The sequence below is a fragment of the Adiantum capillus-veneris genome, chromosome 1 (assembly GCF_014529385.1).
Source record: "Adiantum capillus-veneris isolate H3 chromosome 1, ASM1452938v2, whole genome shotgun sequence".
Taxonomy (NCBI): Eukaryota; Viridiplantae; Streptophyta; class Polypodiopsida; order Polypodiales; family Pteridaceae; genus Adiantum; species Adiantum capillus-veneris.
The window spans coordinates 93,565,126-93,585,786 of record NC_140931.1 but is presented as its reverse complement, the minus strand read 5'-3'; positions in this window follow the sequence as shown (position 1 = coordinate 93,585,786).

Sequence of the window (20,661 nt, the reverse complement as noted above, 5' to 3'; positions counted from 1 at the left end):
CATTGTTTAAGGCCACCCTAAACCATTTTCATTTAGGGGTGTCTAAAACTAGCTTTTTGGCAATTCGAGAAGAAAATGGTCAAAGTTTTATACTTAGTTTTAACCACTTGACCAATTCAAATATTGGAAAGCAAGGTCTTGTAATACTTTTCTTTGGACATCACACATTAAAACTAGGTCCCTCACTTGTCCAAGCTATGCTCTAATACAATAAAGGGCTTTTGGTTTCAAGATGCACCACTTTCCCAACCTTGATTCCATTAAAGAAGCTAGCTCTACTTAGACATTTAATAGCAAGGTCTTGCAGCAGTTCAGATTGAACATTTTCCATGGCAGCTAGGTCCACCACTTATCTAAGCTATGCTCTAATAGAGTAAGGGGGTTTTGGTTTCAAGATCCACCACTTGTCCAAACTTGATTTGGGAAGCAAGGTCCTATAATAGTTTGCTTTGGACATTCACCATTACAACTAAGTCCACCACTTCTCCAAGCTATGTTCTAATACACTAAGGAGGTTTTGGTTTCAAGGAGAACCACTTGTACGACTCTGTTTTTGGAAGTAAGGTCTTTACATAGTTCACCTTGGACCTTGGACATTGGATACTACAACTAAGCCCACCACTTGTCCAAGATATCCTCTATATATAGCCAAAGGGTTTGGGTTTCAAGATTCACCACTTTTCCAACCTTTCTTCCATTAAAGAAAGGAGGGGCTTTATAACTAGGTCCACCACTTGTCCAAGCTATGCTCTGATATGGAAAGGGGATTTTGGTTTCAAGGTCCACCACGTGTTCAACCTTGCAAGACTCAAGGGATACTTGGACATTGGAAAGCATAGTCCTATAGTAGTTGATAGGTGGCAGTGGGTATTACAACTAGGTCCAACCTATGCTCTCATATCGCAAAGAGGCTTTGCTTTCAAGGTCCACCACTTGTCCAACCTTGCTTCCATTAAAGAAATGAGGGGCTACGTAAACATTGGCAAGCAAGGTAGCAAGGTTCTAAGGTGTTTCACCTTGGATATTGGGCATTATAACTAGGTCCACCACTTGTCCAAGCTATGCTCTGATAAAGAAAGGGGATTTTCGTTTAAAGGTCCACCATGTGTTCAACCTTTCTAATATAGAAAGGGGATTTTTGTTTCAAGGTCCACCACGTGTTCAACCTTGAAAGACTCAAGGGATACTTGGACATTGGAAAGCATAGTCTAATAGTAGTTGATAGGTGGTAGTGGGTATTAAAACTAGGTCCAACCTATGCTCTTATATAGCAAAGAGGCTTTGGTTTCAAGGTCCACCACTTGTCCAACCTTACTTCCATTAAAGAAATGAGGGGCTACGTAAACATTGGCAAGCAAGGTAGCAAAGTCCTAAGGTATTTCACCTTGGATATTGGGCATTATAACTAGGTCCACCACTTGTCCAAGCTATGCTCTGATAAAGAAAGGGGATTTTCGTTTCAAGGTCCACCATGTGTTCAACCTTTCTAATATAGAAAGGGGATTTTTGTTTCAAGGTCCACCACGTGTTCAACCTTGAAAGACTCAAGGGATACTTGGACATTGGAAAGCATAGTCTTATAGTAGTTGATAGGTGGTAGTGGGTATTAAAACTAGGTCCAACCTATGCTCTTATATAGCAAAGAGGCTTTGGTTTCAAGGTCCACCACTTGTCCAACCTTACTTCCATTAAAGAAATGAGGGGCTACGTAAACATTGGCAAGCAAGGTAGCAAAGTCCTAAGGTATTTCACCTTGGATATTGGGCATTATAACTAGGTCCACCACTTGTCCAAGCTATGCTCTGATAAAGAAAGGGGATTTTCGTTTCAAGGTCCACCATGTGTTCAACCTTTCTAATATAGAAAGGGGATTTTTGTTTCAAGGTCCACCACGTGTTCAACCTTGAAAGACTCAAGGGATACTTGGACATTGGAAAGCATAGTCTTATAGTAGTTGATAGGTGGCAGTGGGTATTAAAACTAGGTCCAACCTATGCTCTTATATAGCAAAGAGGCTTTGGTTTCAAGGTCCACCACTTGTCCAACCTTACTTCCATTAAAGAAATGAGGGGCTACGTAAACATTGGCAAGCAAGGTAGCAAAGTCCTAAGGTATTTCACCTTGGATATTGGGCATTATAACTAGGTCCACCACTTGTCCAAGCTATGCTCTGATATAGAAAGGGGATTTTTGTTTCAAGGTCCACCACGTGTTCAACCTTGAAAGACTCAAGGGATACTTGGACATTGGAAAGCATAGTCCTATAGTAGTTGATAGGTGGCAGTGGGTATTACAACTAGGTCCACCACTTGTCCAACCTATGCTCTCATATAGCAAAGAGGCTTTGGTTTCAAGGTCCACCACTTGTCCAACCTTGCTTCCATTAATATAGCAAGGAGGATTTGGTCTCAAGGTTCACCACTTGTCCAACCTATGCAAACCTTTTTCATGTTGTAGCATGATTTTTGGTTTGAAGAGTATTTTTCTATAACTATGGATTTAACAATGTAATCTTTTTACTTACAGGATGGACTTCGAATCTGGGGAGAAAGTACATATGATACTTGACAATGAAATCGTTGGTATTGGTTGTGTGTGTAGAACAGATCCATATTCCACTTGTGGTGGTACAAAGATAGGGCTGGGAAATGTCTCCATACTAGTGGAGGAATGCTTGAAGGATGTGGTCCTACCTTTTCCTACAATGGATACTTCATCTCTCCAAGGCTCATTATGGAGTGCTGTTCGATGGTCAAAGCTTCTTTTGCAATCTTTTGTATTAAATGGGAACTTAATTGATCCACACGAAAGCTACAATGGTGATGAAGAACATGATCATTCTGATCCTCTAGTTACAGATGCAATACCTATGACAAGCCCAGAATTTGAAGCAATGATTCGAGAGTCTTGGAGAAATCAGAGGGTCCTTTTAAAAGATGACACAATGATGCAAACCATGAATGAAGGGACCATCTTATATGTATTTCCACATGATTATGTCAACTTTCAGGAACTTGGTCCTGATTGTGTGGGTGTGGGTATTGAAAGAGAAAATGCAAGCATTCATGATGTGGTTGAAGTGGGTAGCATCACTTTGCTAAAGTGGCCCATCAAGCAGACAACAATGTTGAATGGGAGCCCATTACAACGCTTTGTTCCTGTTGATGGCATGCATGCTACATATGAGGATGTATCCAACGATGGCAATGTTGGAAAAAAACTTGATGGGAGTAATGTTGTCCAGTTGTCAAGGAAGAGACGATACACTTTCATGAACAGGACTCAAAAATCAAAAGCAGCACCAGCTTCGACTTTTTACCTTTCAAACAAATCAATTCAAAGGGTATCATGCATTGATTGTTGTGCACAAAAATGCTGCCAATTTGCAGATCGTGATATGGTGACAAGGTTACGACAACAATTTTGGGGAGAGTCTCAAAAATCACGCACTAATTATGTTTATGATGTTCTTTCTATATGTTATCAGAAAGATGAGAAGTCACGATACCAATTCAGGCTAAATGGCTCTATTGTTTGTTGTAGAGCATGGTATGAGCTACATGGAATACCAAAGACATCATTTTATCGATACAAGGAGAACTTTGAAAATGGTGTGCGCCAATATGTACATGGGAACACATGTACATTGAGAAGGGGACTTCAACATACTAGTTTAGCAAGAGCACTACTAAACGAGTTTGTGGAAAATAACTCTGAGAAAATGCCACATAGAAGTAGAACACTGCTAGATGGCTCAAGAGAGACTCAATTGGTGATTCCATCAACATACAAACAAGTGGATATTTTATGTGAAATCAACACGACACTTGACCAAATGGGCTATGAGAAGAAGCTATCCCAATCTTCTTTTGGTAGAATTTGGAACAAAGAGTACCCACATGTCACTTTAACAAAGACGAGTGAGTTCTCTAAGTGCAATATTTGTAGTTCAATCAAGGCAAGGTTAGAAGCTAAACCTTCTCTTGAAGAGAGAGCTCTTCTCTTGAGGGAGAGAGAAGTTCACATGGCACAACAAAAGAGTTGCAGAAGCCTATATTATGCATGGCGCACGTATTCAGAAACTCAACCACAAAAATATGTATGCATAATCCATGATAAGATGGATCAAAAGAAGACTGCCATTCCTAGATTACGCATTGTTCCCAAGGGTGTGGATTCAGGATATAATCTGCAGGTGGCATTGATTGGCATGATCACTCATGGACATGGAGAAGGTCATTACGGACACTTTGTCTTGAATGGTTTGTGGCCAGCTGATCCAAATCTTACAATTGGCTCAATTGCTAATTGTTTACATAACCTCGAGAGGATAGATAAGCATCCTCTTGGTGATCTAGTAACAAATGGACTTCCAAGGAGCAATATTTCACTACTACATGCTTTGAACTCAAGGGATGCTTTGGACTACCATAACTTGAGTGATGGAAAAGAGCCCATTGTGCAGTCGTCAGAAATTGCAGAAGAGGAATTGGGGTCAACATTTCGCAGATTGCCAGAGAACTTGTTGCTACAATTGGATAATTGTGCAGGGGAAAACAAAAATCGATACTTATTTGCCTATTTGTCAATGCTTGTTGCAAGGGGTGTTTTCAAAACCATCCAGCTGGGATTTTTAATGGTTGGGCATACACATGAGGACATAGACGCCATGTTTAGTAGGTTTTCAGAGAAGTTGAGAGTTACACAAACCTATACTTTGCCACATTTGATGGATACATTACGAAACAGCTCATCTTCATCTCCAGCTCCATTTTTTCTCACAAAGATCCCTGATTTCAAGCAATATTGTGATGGCTATCTTTGTGATGGACAAGACATACTTGTTGGACATTCCAAACCGCTTCAGTTCAGGTTCTTTATGCAGGATGAGACACCAATGATGCAATATAAGGCACATGTAGGTGTATCAAGTTGGAGTGGAAGTATTCGCCTTTGGAAAACAGACACAGAAGGCAAGCCAATGTTACCACATGGAGATCCACCTCTAGTACAAATGGCGGAGTATGTCAAGGCCCACGAAGAAGTCATTTTGGGGCTAAAGAACTATATAAAATTTTGGAAAAATTTAGGGAATGGTTCAAGTATTCCGCGATATTATAGACCCGTGATAGATTATTGGAGTAAGGTAATTGAAGAGATTGGAAAAGCAATCATATCAGAGGGAGTCTTGTATGAAATATTTTGGCCAAAAACTCAAGAATATTCTCATCTACAAAGCACTACAGTGAATTTGCAACAAGGAGCAGAAAGATTCCTAGGCCTTGAAGAGTTGAACGATCATTTTTGTGGGCCTCAACGAGATAGGCCAAGGGAAGAGTTTGACCCTATGTCTGATGTGCACCAAGGTGACTTTCTTATGCTTGTTCCGAGTGACACAGAAATCTATCCAGTGTGGCTTGCAATGGCTTTATCTGACATTGATAATGAGCCTACATCACCAAACTACAGAAAACTCTTGATTCAATATTGGGCACCTTGCGCGAGAAAAAGTGGGATGACAGATACTCAAGCTTACAGTAATTGTTGGAAGGGTTATTGGGCTGTCAACTATAAGGACCCACAAGTGTGGGAAACTATAGATGCAATTGTTTGGTCCTGGAGACCCAACAAAGAAGGACCATTTTCTAGAATAAAGATTCCAGAAAGACATGCTCTAAAAGCCAAAGAAGGCCTCACTCGTGCACATCAGCCACACTTGGATCAAAGTTCAGATATGGTATCAAATGTGGAGTAGAATTATGTGGAGCTTCTATTGTGACTATACTAGTCAATTTGTAAACAAAATCTTTTTTGTATCTTCCTTTGTTTTATGTAATTTATAGTTATTATTCAAATCCATGTGTTGTACATCCTCTTGACTTTTGGTGTTTATTCACACCACAATCCTATGAGATTTTCACTTTATTTACTAGCCACACACCTCAATTTTTCCCACTTTAAGTGGAAAATTCCCAAATTACATGAATTCGGTCGATTTGGAGATTCCCATAATGTGAGATTTTTACCAAAATACCTAATATGGTCTTTGATGTGAAAACTGCCCGAAAATAGGAGAAACGGAGCCAGAACAACACATACTATGTAGCACAAATTGTAGAAGACTGTAAGGCACCTATTATGCAGAAATCGGCACTAACAAAAATTCTGCACAAAATGACAAAATTGCATGTGCAGACCTGCCTGTAGTGGAAACGAAGGCCGAAATGAGCCCGAATCAGAAATCTGTGCAGACCAAGCTCTACGAGCTTACCCAAAATATTTGTCGACCTGCGAACGCTCGCCAAACCTCACTATAATCAAAGAAAGTGAGCAGGCATGTGCTAGAGCAGCCGGCGACTAAGCTCGGGAGAACATAACCTGCTCTGATACCAATTGTTGGAATTAGGGTTGTAGAGAAACGCACACAGATTGGAAAAGACGAAGGAAGCTCAAGGCATACAATAGAGAGTGTGTTACTTAGTGTGCAATGGAAAGATGGATAGCCCTAGAGTGATGGGTGTATATACAATGCTCGGGGGAAAAAACCTCCTAAAGAGGGAGAAAATACCCCGATGGTCCTAGTGTGTTCACACACATCACTACCACATGTATATGGTAACACATGACAACAAAGGCTGAAGAGAATCTTCCACAAACACAACATCTTGTGAGACCAAGATACACTTTGTTTGCAGATGATACAAAATCTATAACCTTTGCTTTCAGCACTATAACCAACAAAAATACATTTGATAGCCTTATCATCCAATTTTTTGCGCTGTGTTTGTGGCACCAAAGCATATGCCAAATAGCCAAAAACATGCATGTGCTCAATAGAAGGCTTTCTATTATGTCATGCTTCATATGGAGTAATAGATTGCAAAGCTTTTGTAGGACGCCTGTTTAGTACATAAGTGGCACACATGATGGCCTCAAGCCAAAAAGAATGCGAAAAAGCTTAACTTTTGACCATACATCGTGTCATTTCCGTAAGTGACGTGTTTTTGCTCTCAACAACACCATTTTGTTGAGTTTAGAGGCACTGTACATTGGTGTTTTGTCCCACTAGCTAGAAATGCATTAAATTCATGAGACATATACTCACCCCCTAGATCGGAGCGGAGGGTGCCCATAGTACAATTCGAGACATTTTCAGCCATAGCCAAAAAAAAAAATGAAACACATAAAAACTTCGGACTTCACTTTAAGCGGAAATACCCATGCATGCTTGGAGTAATCATCAATGAAAGGCACAAAGTAAAGGTAATTTCCCAAGGACGGAGTTTGCATGGGCCCACAAACATCACTATGCACAAGCTGCAATCTGCATGTGGCCCTAACTGAACCATCCTTTGTAAACTTAGAATGCTGCATCTTACCCAAAATATAGCCTTTACAAACATGTTCGATAGGTGCTTCAAGAGGCGGCAAAGAAGCAACCATATCAGATTTCTACAAACGAGCTAAATTGGCAAAATTCAAATGACCAGAACGTGCATGCCAAAGTTTTGCATCTGAAATAGCCTTTGAATCCAAAACTGCATTTGCAAAATTCTACCCACACTTATCATACAAAGTGAGCTTATACAACCCATGACATAAAATGCCAAATGCAACAATTTCATCACCAAAAGTGAGATCATGTACTGTATATCTGTAATCCACAAATTTGACTACAAGACCAAGTCTAACAAGTGCAAATACAGACAAAAGATTCTTCTTGATCCCAAGTACATAAAGTGCATCAACAAGTGTGAAAGAACTGCCATTTGTAGCAGTAAGCACAATCTTTCCAACTCCCTGAACCAGATAAGAGGCATTGTTGGCACCAAGTGATTGAAATTCCATGAGGGATAGACTCAAGAGAAGTGAACAAATCACGATGTGTGGTAATGTGCTCTGTAGCACCACTATCAAAATACCAAACATGTGAATCTGCAGCACTTGACATGTGCATCATGGACAACGGGATTAAAGGTACACTCTGCACTAAAAGCCCATTCTGCATCAACATCAGCATCACAGTCTCCTTTCACAGAAGACTCAACAATAGCTACATTGTAGTGGAACCAGCATTTGCAGTGGAACCACCCTCTTTCTTCTTAGCCTCTTTGGCCAACTTAGGACACTACTTGATCAAGTGATCAGTAGCTTTACAATAATGGAAACTCATCGTCTTTTTGTCCTTATCACCAGAATTTCAATATGAATTGCTACCAACAGAATTCTTCTGAGGAATTTCACATAACTATACCTGACAATTGTAGAGAAATAGATGGTCTTGACAAATTGCGGAAACAAGTCAGAGAGGCCAATGAATCAAGTGAGAGAAGCAAATGAGTAAACCAAAAGGGTGATGGAAGAAGAGTGTCTCTTCCACCAATAGAGGAATTTGAGGCTGGATCTCAAATGAATCTAGAAGTGGAGTTCTATTGGGAAGACAAAGGATTTGTACAGTCTATGGATAGTCAACCCCATTCTCTAAGAATGCTACTATCCTATACGGGAGAGTACAAGGCCAAGTCAGTTGTTGTTGTAGTCCCATCACAGAGATTGTCTCCCAACAAGGTCATCGATTCAAAAAAGTTGATAAACATATTGTCGACACCATTCGCCTATATGATAATGTTAGCCGAGCTGCTCATAATATGACCAAACATGTGGGCTATTGTGGGAAATGCCTAGAGAAATTTGGCATATAAAAACCAATGACTCAAAATCAAGGAAGACCAATGACTCAAAATTAAGGAAGGGATCAAAGAGAAATGAGGGCTAACAGGATGAAACTGCAGCTTGCAGACGGACACACGAAAAGGCCCACAAGACTGCTAGAAAAAGTAGTTGTTACTTCTTGTGGCATTGAATATGAGCATACCTTTGCTATTGTTGACTTTGGCAAGAAGAACAACTATGATATCATTCTAAGAAGATCATTCATGCGCCAATTGAAAATGGTCCAAGATTGGGGATACGATCATATCTAACTGAGAAATATGGTAATCACGATAAGGATAAACTTGAAGGACCATAGTTACAAGGATGTGACGAGAACCCCTGTAGAAGAGTTTGATTCTGCTACTATAGCAGGATCAAAACTTCCAGCATGGTTGGATAAGCCTAAAGAACTCCGGATGTGTGGAGCTTTGTAATGCAGAAGTTGAAAGCAAGAGGAATGCATCTTAGATAGGGCAATCAAAGATAAGGATTATATCCCAGAACACTTTCCTGAGGAAGCTTTAGAGCCACTCGAATGGGAACACATCTTGGCTACTCTGGATGTGGGCGCTATTCAAGATGGTCCCACAACAAATTTTTGTGATGAAGATGGCTATGATGTTGTTCCTTACTTTGCAATGAGTGTGATCCTGAAAAACAAAGATGAAGAAGAAGACAAATTCTATGACTCCGTAGAACACTTGGAGCTTCAAGAAGATGCAAACAATGAAAATCCAGAAAACCCATCAGGTGACAAGAACGAAACTTTAACTAATGCATGGTTTTATGATTGTCCATATCAAAGACCCAGGAACCAAAGCCACTGCTACAAGAATAAAGTGCATCAAAAGTGGATTCCAAAATCCTTGATGAATACATGACTGCAACAAGCATCCTCATACGTGGCTCCTATACATGAAGAAAAGACTCAACCAAGAAGAACACAGCCATGCCAATGGGCTAACAACGCGCTCATCATTTGGCTAGAAAAGTCCTCTCAGAAACAACAATCCAAGAGCAAACAAATAGTAACTTTCCATAACCAGCCAAACCACAAAGGAAAAGTGCTAGAATGCAACCTTGTTGAGGATAGTAGAAACAATGATGATTCTTATGACATCCCCTACTAGGAACTCAGGTCATCACGATCACAAGCAGCTTTTGTATCAACCAACGAAGGCCAAAAGCAAAGAAGAACAAGTCAAGCCAAAAAGTTTGACAACTTTGGATACCAAAGAGCCATCTTGGCCAATAACAGGTATGGATCAAGGAGACGAAGATCTTTCATGAAAAATCACAAGATCCAACACCAAAAGGAAAATAGCTGAAGCCTGTAAACAAATCTAAGAAAATCACAAAGTCGCAAGCTTTCGCAAATCAAATTTGGGTTCCAAAGAAGTTGATTTAAGCACAAAGAGGTCAGGAGTTTATTTGGATTCCAAAACAGTTAGATTATCAACTCCCAAAGTATGAATCCAATGCCCAACCAAGCGTACAAGGACTTAAGCAAAGACCACTCCTGACTCACGCAAAGAGAAGATGGATCCCAAAGAAGTCTCTTCAGACACAAACAAATCAGGGACAAGTATGGGTTCCCAAACACGCAGTATCAATGAAACAACCAATAATCAACACCAATAAAACTAGTGTCACTACACCACCACTTGAATTCTTTCAATTCCTCCTACAGTTACAATACAATTAGAAGAGATCACATTGCTCACTTTGCCACTACATGTTGCACGAGGCTTATGGATCAGAGATGAAGTGAATGCACAAGAAAACATCAAAATCAAAATAACCAAAGGCAACCCAAGAGAAAGTCAAAATCTCTCTACAACCCTCAATTCAAAGACCATCACATTGCTTAGAATAGGAAGCGTTGCTAGCAACTGCCAATAAGCAAATTGCTTATACCCGCATCTTGCACAACATAAATCTTTTCCATGCATTGACTACATATGCATAATAGAGCTACATTACAAGGTCTGCATAGGCATAGTTCTTTAATTTTCCCAAGCACAACACATACCATTGGCGATACCCCGTCGTCAAGCAGGACTCCAAATAGGGGGGGAGACATTGTAAATGTGGACCTAATATTATGAATATTAGAGGGCAATGTTTTGTGAGTTGTATTGAATTTTTGCATTTGATTATGATGAATTTTTGACAAAATTCAGAGTATATTGTCCTCATAGTAGCATTACAAGAGGAGTACGGGGACAAAAGCTGGATATAAGCCCCTAGGGAAATGTGTACAGTGTACATAGCCTTTAAAATTTTGTTTGAATGATTTTTCTTTTTGGTTGAGTTGATTTTTGGTTTTATTTTGATATTTTTGAGATTTTTTTTAAAAAAGGGGAAAAAATCCATAATTTAGCTGAATAAAACACTAAAGAGATGCCTGAGCAGTACAAAGAGAAGAAGGTATGGGAACATGACAAAACTTCACGAGGTATCCCTCGAAATCCATATGCAACAGTACCTTTGTCAGAGGTAAGAAAAGAATGTTGATCAGCCTTCGACAACAATATGAGACAAAAATGATTGAGAATGGTCAAAAAACTCCAAGATGGACTACGAGGACAAAGGAAATTGGTGATGTGACTAAACAAAAGCACCCATCATTCGTAAGGTTGCCTATCGGACACTTCACACAACTACAAAGTCAATATATACAAGAAGTAGATCTTTATAATGTAAATCTTCTATCTTGTATGTGACTTAATGAAGCCTAACAAACAAAAGGGACTAACAATTATGACAAGAACAAAAGGGGCAAAAATGACAGTTTAGTCATCTATCGCAATAGATGTCTGCAAGAGTACCTCGAGATCGTGCCAAAATTTGGTCATCATCATTGGTTCTACATGTGTTTGGTAGCTTGAAAGTGCCAGAGATACCCATCAATCATTTTCAAGATTGAAATCCAAAAAATTAGCTTAGAAAGCTAAATACAAGTCCAAATCCTTGCAGGATGGTTATCTTCTTCATGGAAATAGGCTATGTGTTACCCACTCCCTTCAAAAATCATGTATGAATCCCATGCTCCTCCCTATGCGGGCCATAGAGACATTCAACCTACTCTTCGAGGAGTAGAGACATACTTCTATTGGCCTACCATGAAAGTATACATACAAGAGTATGTTTCGTATGCCAAAAGACCAAGTATGATAGAGGGAAGCAACCTGGGTTACTCCAACCATTGCCAATCCCTAATTCACCATGGGAGAGTATGTCCATGAATTTTATCTTTGAATTACCCAAGTCTATCCATGGGAATATGGGAATAGGGGAATATGGACAATAGGTGATAGGTTTAGCAAGCAAGCATACTTTAATCCTGTCAAAAAGACTGTTAACATGCACCAAATGGAAAATCTCTTCATGTCTCAGATTTTCAAACACCATGGATTGCGAACATCCATCGTGCCAGATAGAGATCCTAGAATGACCAATAATTTTTGGAAAAGTTCTTTGAAAATCTAGGTACAAGATTGAATTTCTCTTTGGCCTATCACCCACAAATGGATGGCCAAAGTGAGATAGCCAATCTTATGATTCTCGATCTACTTAAGACTTATGTTACAGAAGTAGATCAACGCTCACAATGGTATTAATACTTACCCCTTGTAGAGTATGCATACAATAATACTGTCCATACTACTAGGGAAAGGCACCTTTTGAGATCATAGAGGGAAGACCTAAAAGTCCCTTGCTACTCACAGCGCATGGAAAGATCTTTGCTACTGATGAATATAGCCATGACCTACAAGAATCTTTTCAAAAGATTAAGGAGACTTTATCCATCTGTCAACAAAGGCAAAAAGTTGTTGTTGATAAGCATAGAAGGCCTTAACGTTCAAATAAAATGATTGGGTCTTGCTCAAGTTTCCCAAGGCTTGATTGAGGCAAACGACGGGCAAAAATCCTACGGGCCATCAAAAGTATTATGCTAAGCTAGCAAAAAGATACTATGGTCCCTTTCAAATCTTGAAGCCAATCAATGACATGGATTATCCACTCAAGTTTCCCAACCATTGGCTCATACACAATGCTTTCATGTGAGCCTACTTAAGCCCTACAAAAGAGAGCCACCAAGTGAACCAACTATTGAAGACCCACCAGAGATCGAAGATCAAGAATAGGTGCTACAACCCGAAGCTATCTATCGGCATGAGGACAAGGTACTACGACATGGTAAGATTATCCAACGGTATCTTATTAAGTTCAAAAATTATCCTTTTGAAGATGCTAGATGGATGCAAGGAATACAGCTTAAGGATAGCATGAACCTTGTCAATTCTTACAATGCTACATTAGAGTAAGCAAATGTACACGTTTCTTTTGAATGATCAATGTTTTTGTCTAATAAAACTAATTTTCTTTTTATTGTGCACAAATTTAGTTAGTATGCATGCTTACAATCATGTTTGTGCTGACCATGTCTCTCAAACACCAGGGAGAATTTGTCACTCTACTTTGGACTATGATATGGACCAAAGAGTAGACATGCTTGCGGCAGCTACATTTCCCAAGCATCAAATGGACTAGTCATCCATTCTGGAATGATGTCGTAGGGTAACAAGGGATCATCTACCCGCTATGAAAAATGAACTAATGACCAAGACTTTATCTTCTCTACCTCATAGTCGAGGACGACAATGATTTCAAGGGAGAGGTAATTTCATAAAATCGAATATCTAGCTTCACCCAAATAATTTTCTCATGTTAAACTGATCATTTAATATAAGGAACTAAATGGGAAACAAGAGCTAGAATAAAGATATGAGTTTTTAGGCCAAGATCAACACCACGGCCCAAAAGGGAATGGTTCCATCTCAGCAAGGTCTCACAAGGAGTTGGTCTACTAAAGAACAATGCTTGCATAAGCAAAGATCTTGGAAGACCTTAGGGTTAGCTTCATTAAAGACCTCCAATGGTTAGTGCAAAAGTCCTTTGACCTTAGGTTAAAGCTAGGCATGTTCTTGAAGGTCAAAGTCAATCCCCACAAGGAGGGGGCGAGCCCTTGAGGCTAGGGGGATGGTAGAGAGAGAGAGGCCATGCTCTTGCTATTTCATGCATGAGGGCTAAGGTGCTTGAGGTGATTAAGCAACTAGGGGGCCAAGGTGCTTAGGGGTAGAAAGTCAAGACCTATGTCTACAAAGAAGGGGGCGAACCCTACAAGGAGGGGATATGCATGGATGACCTTCCTCTCACCCAAGGGGCACCCCTTACTCAAAGAGGCATATTGGACACATGTCAAGCCCCTAGCTAGGTTGCCCTCAAGGTCTGTTTAAAGCCTATTGGTTGACCCTTAGAGATATCTAATGATAAATTAGTTAATTAAATTAATTGTTTAAGCATTTAACAAGCCCTCTCTCTCAAAGAGGAAACGAGGACACTTGTCCAAGGACTACCTCTATTTCTAGTTGTGAACAAGCTTGTGATTGGCTAGGCTTGACAAAGCCAATGAGCTTCCACCATGAGCTAGAAGAGGGGGTCGACCCAAGCAAGGAGGGGACTTGCTTGCAAGATATAAACCCTCACACACACTCTCTCTCTCTCTCTCTCTCTCTCTCTCTCTCTCTCTCTCTCTCTCTCTCTCTCATTATGTGAAGTGCCAAGTGCAAGAGACTTCATCTCATTCTCCAATCTTGTTGAGAAGTTGAGAGACTACACCAACGCTCTTGGCTATGGAGTGCAAATCAAACCAAGAGCCATGCTTCAATGCTTAAGCTTGTCATCTTCTCCATCTTCATTACTATGCTAAGCAAGAAGAGTGATGATAAGTGAGGAACTATTTCTTTCTCATATGTTACTTCTTCTTCCTCTTCCCTACCCTCATTCCCCGCTAGCTCTCTCCACCTTCGAAGGTGTTTGAGGCCTTGGGAACTGAGGCCGGGGATGGTTAATGCTTTTACCAAGTTTATGTTATGCTCGTGATGCATGAAGCTTTCTATCTTCATTGCATCACCTAGGTCACAAGGAACACAAAGATTGTAATGTACCAAGTCTCTCTTTATGGGAGAATGTATAATAATACAAAAGCCTATTGGAGGGGAGACCGGCTCCAAGTAAATCCGGTCCTCAATTGTTGTCAAGTTCTCTAATTCTCTCTCTTGCAAAAGTATTGTTCATGCCAAGTTAATTAAGTCTAATGGTTATGTTGCCACCTCTAATTAAGTTCACCCTCTATGTTCTCAAAGTAGTTTCATAAAAATGCTCACTATAGTTCTCTTAATTCTGTTATTCTCAATGTTCATAGGCCATTTCCATTACATATCTTAACAAAGATTTTTAGTTTTATTACATATTGAAAATTAGAAAATTGGTTTTATAGCTGAATATCTAGTTCTTATTCCTTCAGCATTAAATTCAAGCAATGGAGAAAAATGTCAACGCAAGTGGAACAAAATCAGGAAAGAAAAAAAAAAGCCCTCGGCAAAGAGTGGGATTTTTCTCACAACATATGCGGTCGATATATGGAGTGACAATGTAAATTTTGCCTCACCACAAAATCAGGCAGGGCACCATGTATTAGGGATCATTTTTTGGGTAGTTTTACAAGCAATATTTGCACATGCAAAGCACCTCAGATGTCTGCAATTGCAAAGCGTTTGAGAGAAGAGCTTCTCAAAAAGGGTGGCAAGAAACGGTTGGTAGAGGAATCTGTTATGGATGCGTGTCAAGAGCAGCCATAGTTAAATACCAATCATGATAATCCTATGGTGAAACCAACCAACCCTACAAAACAACATGCAGAAGGAGAGGAAATGCCAAGAAGTGTTCCTTTTAAGTGTCACAATGTGGGTTGACTTGGACAAATGCGTCAAAGATCATTGCATCAAATCTTTTGAATGCAGATGCTAGAAGAAGCACAAAATGAACTTACAAAAGTAAATTTTTTCGCTGATTGAAATATGCAAATCAGAGTGGGGAAGGAAAAGTTTAATACCAATTTTCAGGTATTGGATGTGAAAGGGGCCAATGAGAGGCTACTAGGATGACCTTAGCTCAGAACGGCTAGTGCAATTTATGATTATGCCAACCAGACCTTGACTATTCAGAGCTCTAATAGAAGAATTTAGATCAAGACGGATACTACCAAAAATTGGAAGGAGGCTTTAAGGCCTGAGGAGTTGTGTAAGAAGTATGGGACCAAAAAGATTGAAAGAATGCTTGCTTTTATGAACATTTTTCCTCTAGCAGAGATTGATCTAATTGTTGTGCTTATGGATAAAGAGCAAGCTAAAAGGCAAAGGCAACAATATCTAGAGTAGTTTGTTGAGTTGAAAGACGCAAAGAAAATTGTTTCCTTCCCCTCGTTACTTTTTTTTTTGGCAAACCTCACAATTGTGAGTGGTTGTATTAAAATAGAGAAAAATACAAACCAACCTCCAGCTCACGCCAAGCCTTGAGGTACTGAAACTACAACAAATTCAAGCTAACAAGCCATTACCAAGAACATTGAAACTCACTAAAGATATCTGCCTAGCTTGGGTTTCTCTTCTTTTTCTTCTTTCCCTTCTTCCACTAAAGGAAAACATTTTGCTTCCCCCTTTTCTATCTCTTTCCTTTTTCCTCTCAAAAACAAACTAATTTCCTCCTCCCCCTTTTTTGCACTAGCGGCCATGTTAGTGGCAAGGGCTCTCCTCTCTTCCCCCTCCAAGCATTAAAAAATATCTCTAAATGATCCTATATATCCTTAGCACTTTGCATAACCTAAGGTTCATAAAGATTTCAAAAATGACAATTGGATGCTAACCTGGCTCAGTTGATTACAAAGTCTCTAGCTGCCCGTAGCAAATTTTGATCTCCAATATGCTCCAAAAGCACTTTCGTGTCCAACAATGCTCCATTTCCTAAAAGAAAACCAGTGTATTAGCAATATTGAAGTTCTATATATGCCATATGTATATGACCAATTTTGGCAAACAAATTTTCAATTTAAAGTCTGAAATCTTCAAAAAGGTTTGTAAAGCCTTTGAAACTTTGTTTGCTCGTTTCTTGGTCTCTAGTGCATAATTTTAGCCCAAACTTGAAACGTGCAATGTGTGCAAGTTTGTTTTACAAACCTGTCAAGTCAAGTCACATACCCCCACTATAAGGGACTATTACCTTTTTTTTCCTAGACTTGATGAGTTTGACTTGATACACTTGTTTCTTATGTTGAGTTATACCCCCTAGGAATTTTTGGTTCAATTTGGATTACTTTTGCTCACCCTAATAGCCATTTCTAGAATGCCAAACTGCCTAAAATTTGGCCTTTGGAGATGATCCGAAGCACCAAATTTTATCAAACTTCACGAGTGATCTATGTTTGTCATGTATATATAATTTATACCCAAAGTTGGTAAAAATTCCCAAAGTTGGCTCCAATGTTTGGTATTGTGTTACTAAAATTTGTCTCTATTTTCACTAGACTTGTGTCATTGATTTTCCTATGCATGGTGAGTCCAATGATATCCTTGTTTAGCAATTTGGAGCTCGTTTGAAGTGACTCTCATATTTTCTTAGCCTCTTTGAGGTTTGATGCAGATTGTGGTATTGGTTTCAATTTAATGGTTCAATTTTTTTGAAACTTAGTGCGCAACATGTAAAAAGACGTAAAACCAATGCGCAATGTCAATTCCCCAAATTTTTCCAGTTATTTAGTATTGTGATACTAAATAACTACGTAAAAGTTGATGTCTTTTACTTGCTCGTGTTGTTGTGCATTCACACAGTGATTTGAAGCCTCTATCAACAAGTATAAAATCACATGCAAGCACTCAATTTACTCTAGAGCCACAAACTTCAAATAAATCCTTGAAACGCACCAAGATCAATTTAGATGAGAATGATCAAGATGAGGTGTGTTTCACACCTCAAATGCTATACCCTACTCCCATGAAGAAATTGAAAATATGCAGAAGATGTCAAAACAACCAAATCAACACACTTTTACTCTCTGACTTGTGAATGCTTCTCCAACTCACCCGAGCCCAAAAACATATCCCCCTAGTCCAATCCTATAAAAGGTCTCTAGAAAGTATCCCATTGCCACCAAATCCCCAAACACGTATTGCCAACCCCATTACTATATTATGGGCTAAATGTAGAAGAGTGATCTAGAGAAAAGTCAAGATAATGAAATGATACACAATGTTCTCTACTTTAGGTGGCTAAGTTCTCGGCAACAATGCCAAATGTTAACAGGGTTCCCTAACTCTACTAGTCCTTAATATAGAAATAACACGAACCTCAAACAAATTTGTCAATCCAAGGAATGTAGTTGACCCAATTAGGGCATGGGGGCAACAAGAGTGTGTCAAAATATCAAAAAACACAATCAAGCGCACACGATCAAATAGGATCTCAAGTGATATCCAAATCATTAAAACTATTATACAGTGTCTAGTATAACTCATGCATTTCACCTCGCATATGAGCTACCAAACTTGCCATGATGATAGAGAAGACTATTTAGGACCACCCTAGAGTTGCAAATCCATCAAATAGTGGTTGGATGCAAAAAGAATTACCAGACAATCACCCTATTTAGAAAGTCTATTTTCACAATTGAAGCATCCTATGCCTTAGTATATCAAGCTCTATCCACAAAATTCAATTCTGATGCCTAAAACACAAGATATGAACCAAATAGGTAGTGGAGAGCTACACTCAAATTATTAAAATACGATGAATGACTTACATCAACATGTAGAGCTTTTACCTAGCAATGCAAAGCCATTCTCAAAACTCGAATGTGGCTTCACACGAGGGAGGACCAAGTAGGTAAAGCTACAAAAAACATAGAGGTACAAAAATGTCCTATGCTCAAATCATTCTCTCCTTAAAACTTGTGTTCCAATTTACAAAAGCTGACCTTCATACTTGGCCAATGGTCCAAAATCTAGTCCTTGAGCAACATGGCTCATCTAAGTGATGGTAGATGAAGTAGGTAAAATCTGAAAGCTCTTAGCCCCAAACTAAACAATAATGGCTCGAATATGCATTCGTAAAAATAGATGTTCCACCAATTCCACCTCCACATATTAAGCAATCATCATGAGAAACCTACATATGGGAAGAAAAGAAGAAAATATACACAGACATGGTAGCTATGAAATAAGCAGGCATAGGTTAGTTCCATGAAGACGTGGAGGATAAGATAGCAGTGTGTGAAGCAAACAAGGTTCCTCCAAGGGGCAAAAGTGTGGATAGTCAATGAACTTATCCCACTTCAATTGAAGAATAGGCCAACAAATCGGCCAAAGCAAAAGAAGTAAGAAAAGTTGGCAGTTGGGTAGTGTATAGAGGAGGGAAAGCAATCATCAAGGATCTGCACTCCATCTCCCAAGGAGTGAACCCACCATTTTGTTCATATCGGTAGCTACTTTTCATTTGCATGTATTAATTTCACTCATAATAGAAACTCTTATGAGTCATATGAGATTTATAAAGTTAAGTTTCTATTATCTTATGGTTTGCCTTCAAGGCATGATGCGTGAAGTGGATTGTAAAATTTTTGAAAATTATACTGGTTTAAAGGTCATCTTTGGCCTGTGTGTGTGTGTGTGTGTGTGTGTGTGTGTGCGCACACATGTGTGTGCTCCCATGTCATTAGATCTTCCTCTGCACTTTGACAAGGTATTGGAGCCATGGCTTGATGATGTCGGTCCTGCAATTGGGATCACATGAAGCACTAATTGCGCTACACATTTTTAGCCTAGCAAGAGGGTGACTTGTGGCTGCATTTTTTCTTGCAAAAACGTTCTTCAAAATTGCATTTTTGCTTGGGAGGGTGTTGACCTTGCTCTTCTTTGATAAATGGTCAATAACGAAGGAATGGTAGACATTAGAGTTAATGAAACATACAAGTGGTAGGTGATTTTTTAAACAAGGAACTTGAGCTCTTCAAAGGACATGGATATCGTCATGGTGGCACATTTGACTCTCAAGCTGGATTTAAAGTTTAGTGAGGTAGCTACTTTGCACCTGTTCTAGCACCTATACACTTGGTTCACCTCCTTCATCGTCGCCAAGCACTCACAAAGAATTTTAGTAGTATAACACTCATATTATATTCCTTTCTCCGCACAAGCTCATGCGATTGCTCTAACTTCCTACCTGTAGCCTATAGTACCTACCTACTCTTTGGAGAATGGTGGGGTAGACGAATCAAGGATTATTCATCTTTGTGATACCTGTCATCACAGGACACATGTATATTAGCTTCTAGCATTGAAAGCCGGACTATGGAGCAGTGTGCCTCAACTTTTTCCCATAGGAATCAATCTTCTATCTTTTCTTCCTACAATATATAGCTATTGATGACATGCCCAAATGGCATGGGGTACAAGCGATGGAGCTCAAGATTGTATGCCTGACACATGTTCCATGGATCTAGCAAACACTGAAAGTGGTTGAGGGGCCTACTTGTTGCCATTGGTGGACTTGATTGTATATATTGGCTTTACGGTTCTCTATAAATAGATGGTGTGCTTGAGACATTGGTGGATTGGACTCATCAAATTACTTCTTTGATGGTCACTCTTGGAGGCCCCAAATCCCTAGTCTTGTTGTGTACCCAAGACCTAATAGGGGTTGGTAGAGTTTTGATGGTCATATCCTAGGTTTCCCAGCTAAATCTAGTGAGAAAGGGCTTCTTTTTGGCTATGCATGGCCTTGTGAGGCCCAATCAATTTCTAGGCATGCGGGGGATTTACCAAATTTTGTTTGATTTAGCCACTTGAAGGGTGTCCTATTTATGTCTAGAGGCTCTTCATATTCGGACCACATTTATGGGTCATGGGGTACTTGAGAGGTGTTTGGTAGATGAGTTTCACCTCTATATAGGGGAGAGCTCCTCCATTTGGTCAAAGTTTGTTTTGGAGTTTTCCAGAGGGCTTGAGCACATTCTTTCCTTTTGTCTCTTTGTCACATTTTTCTATGTTC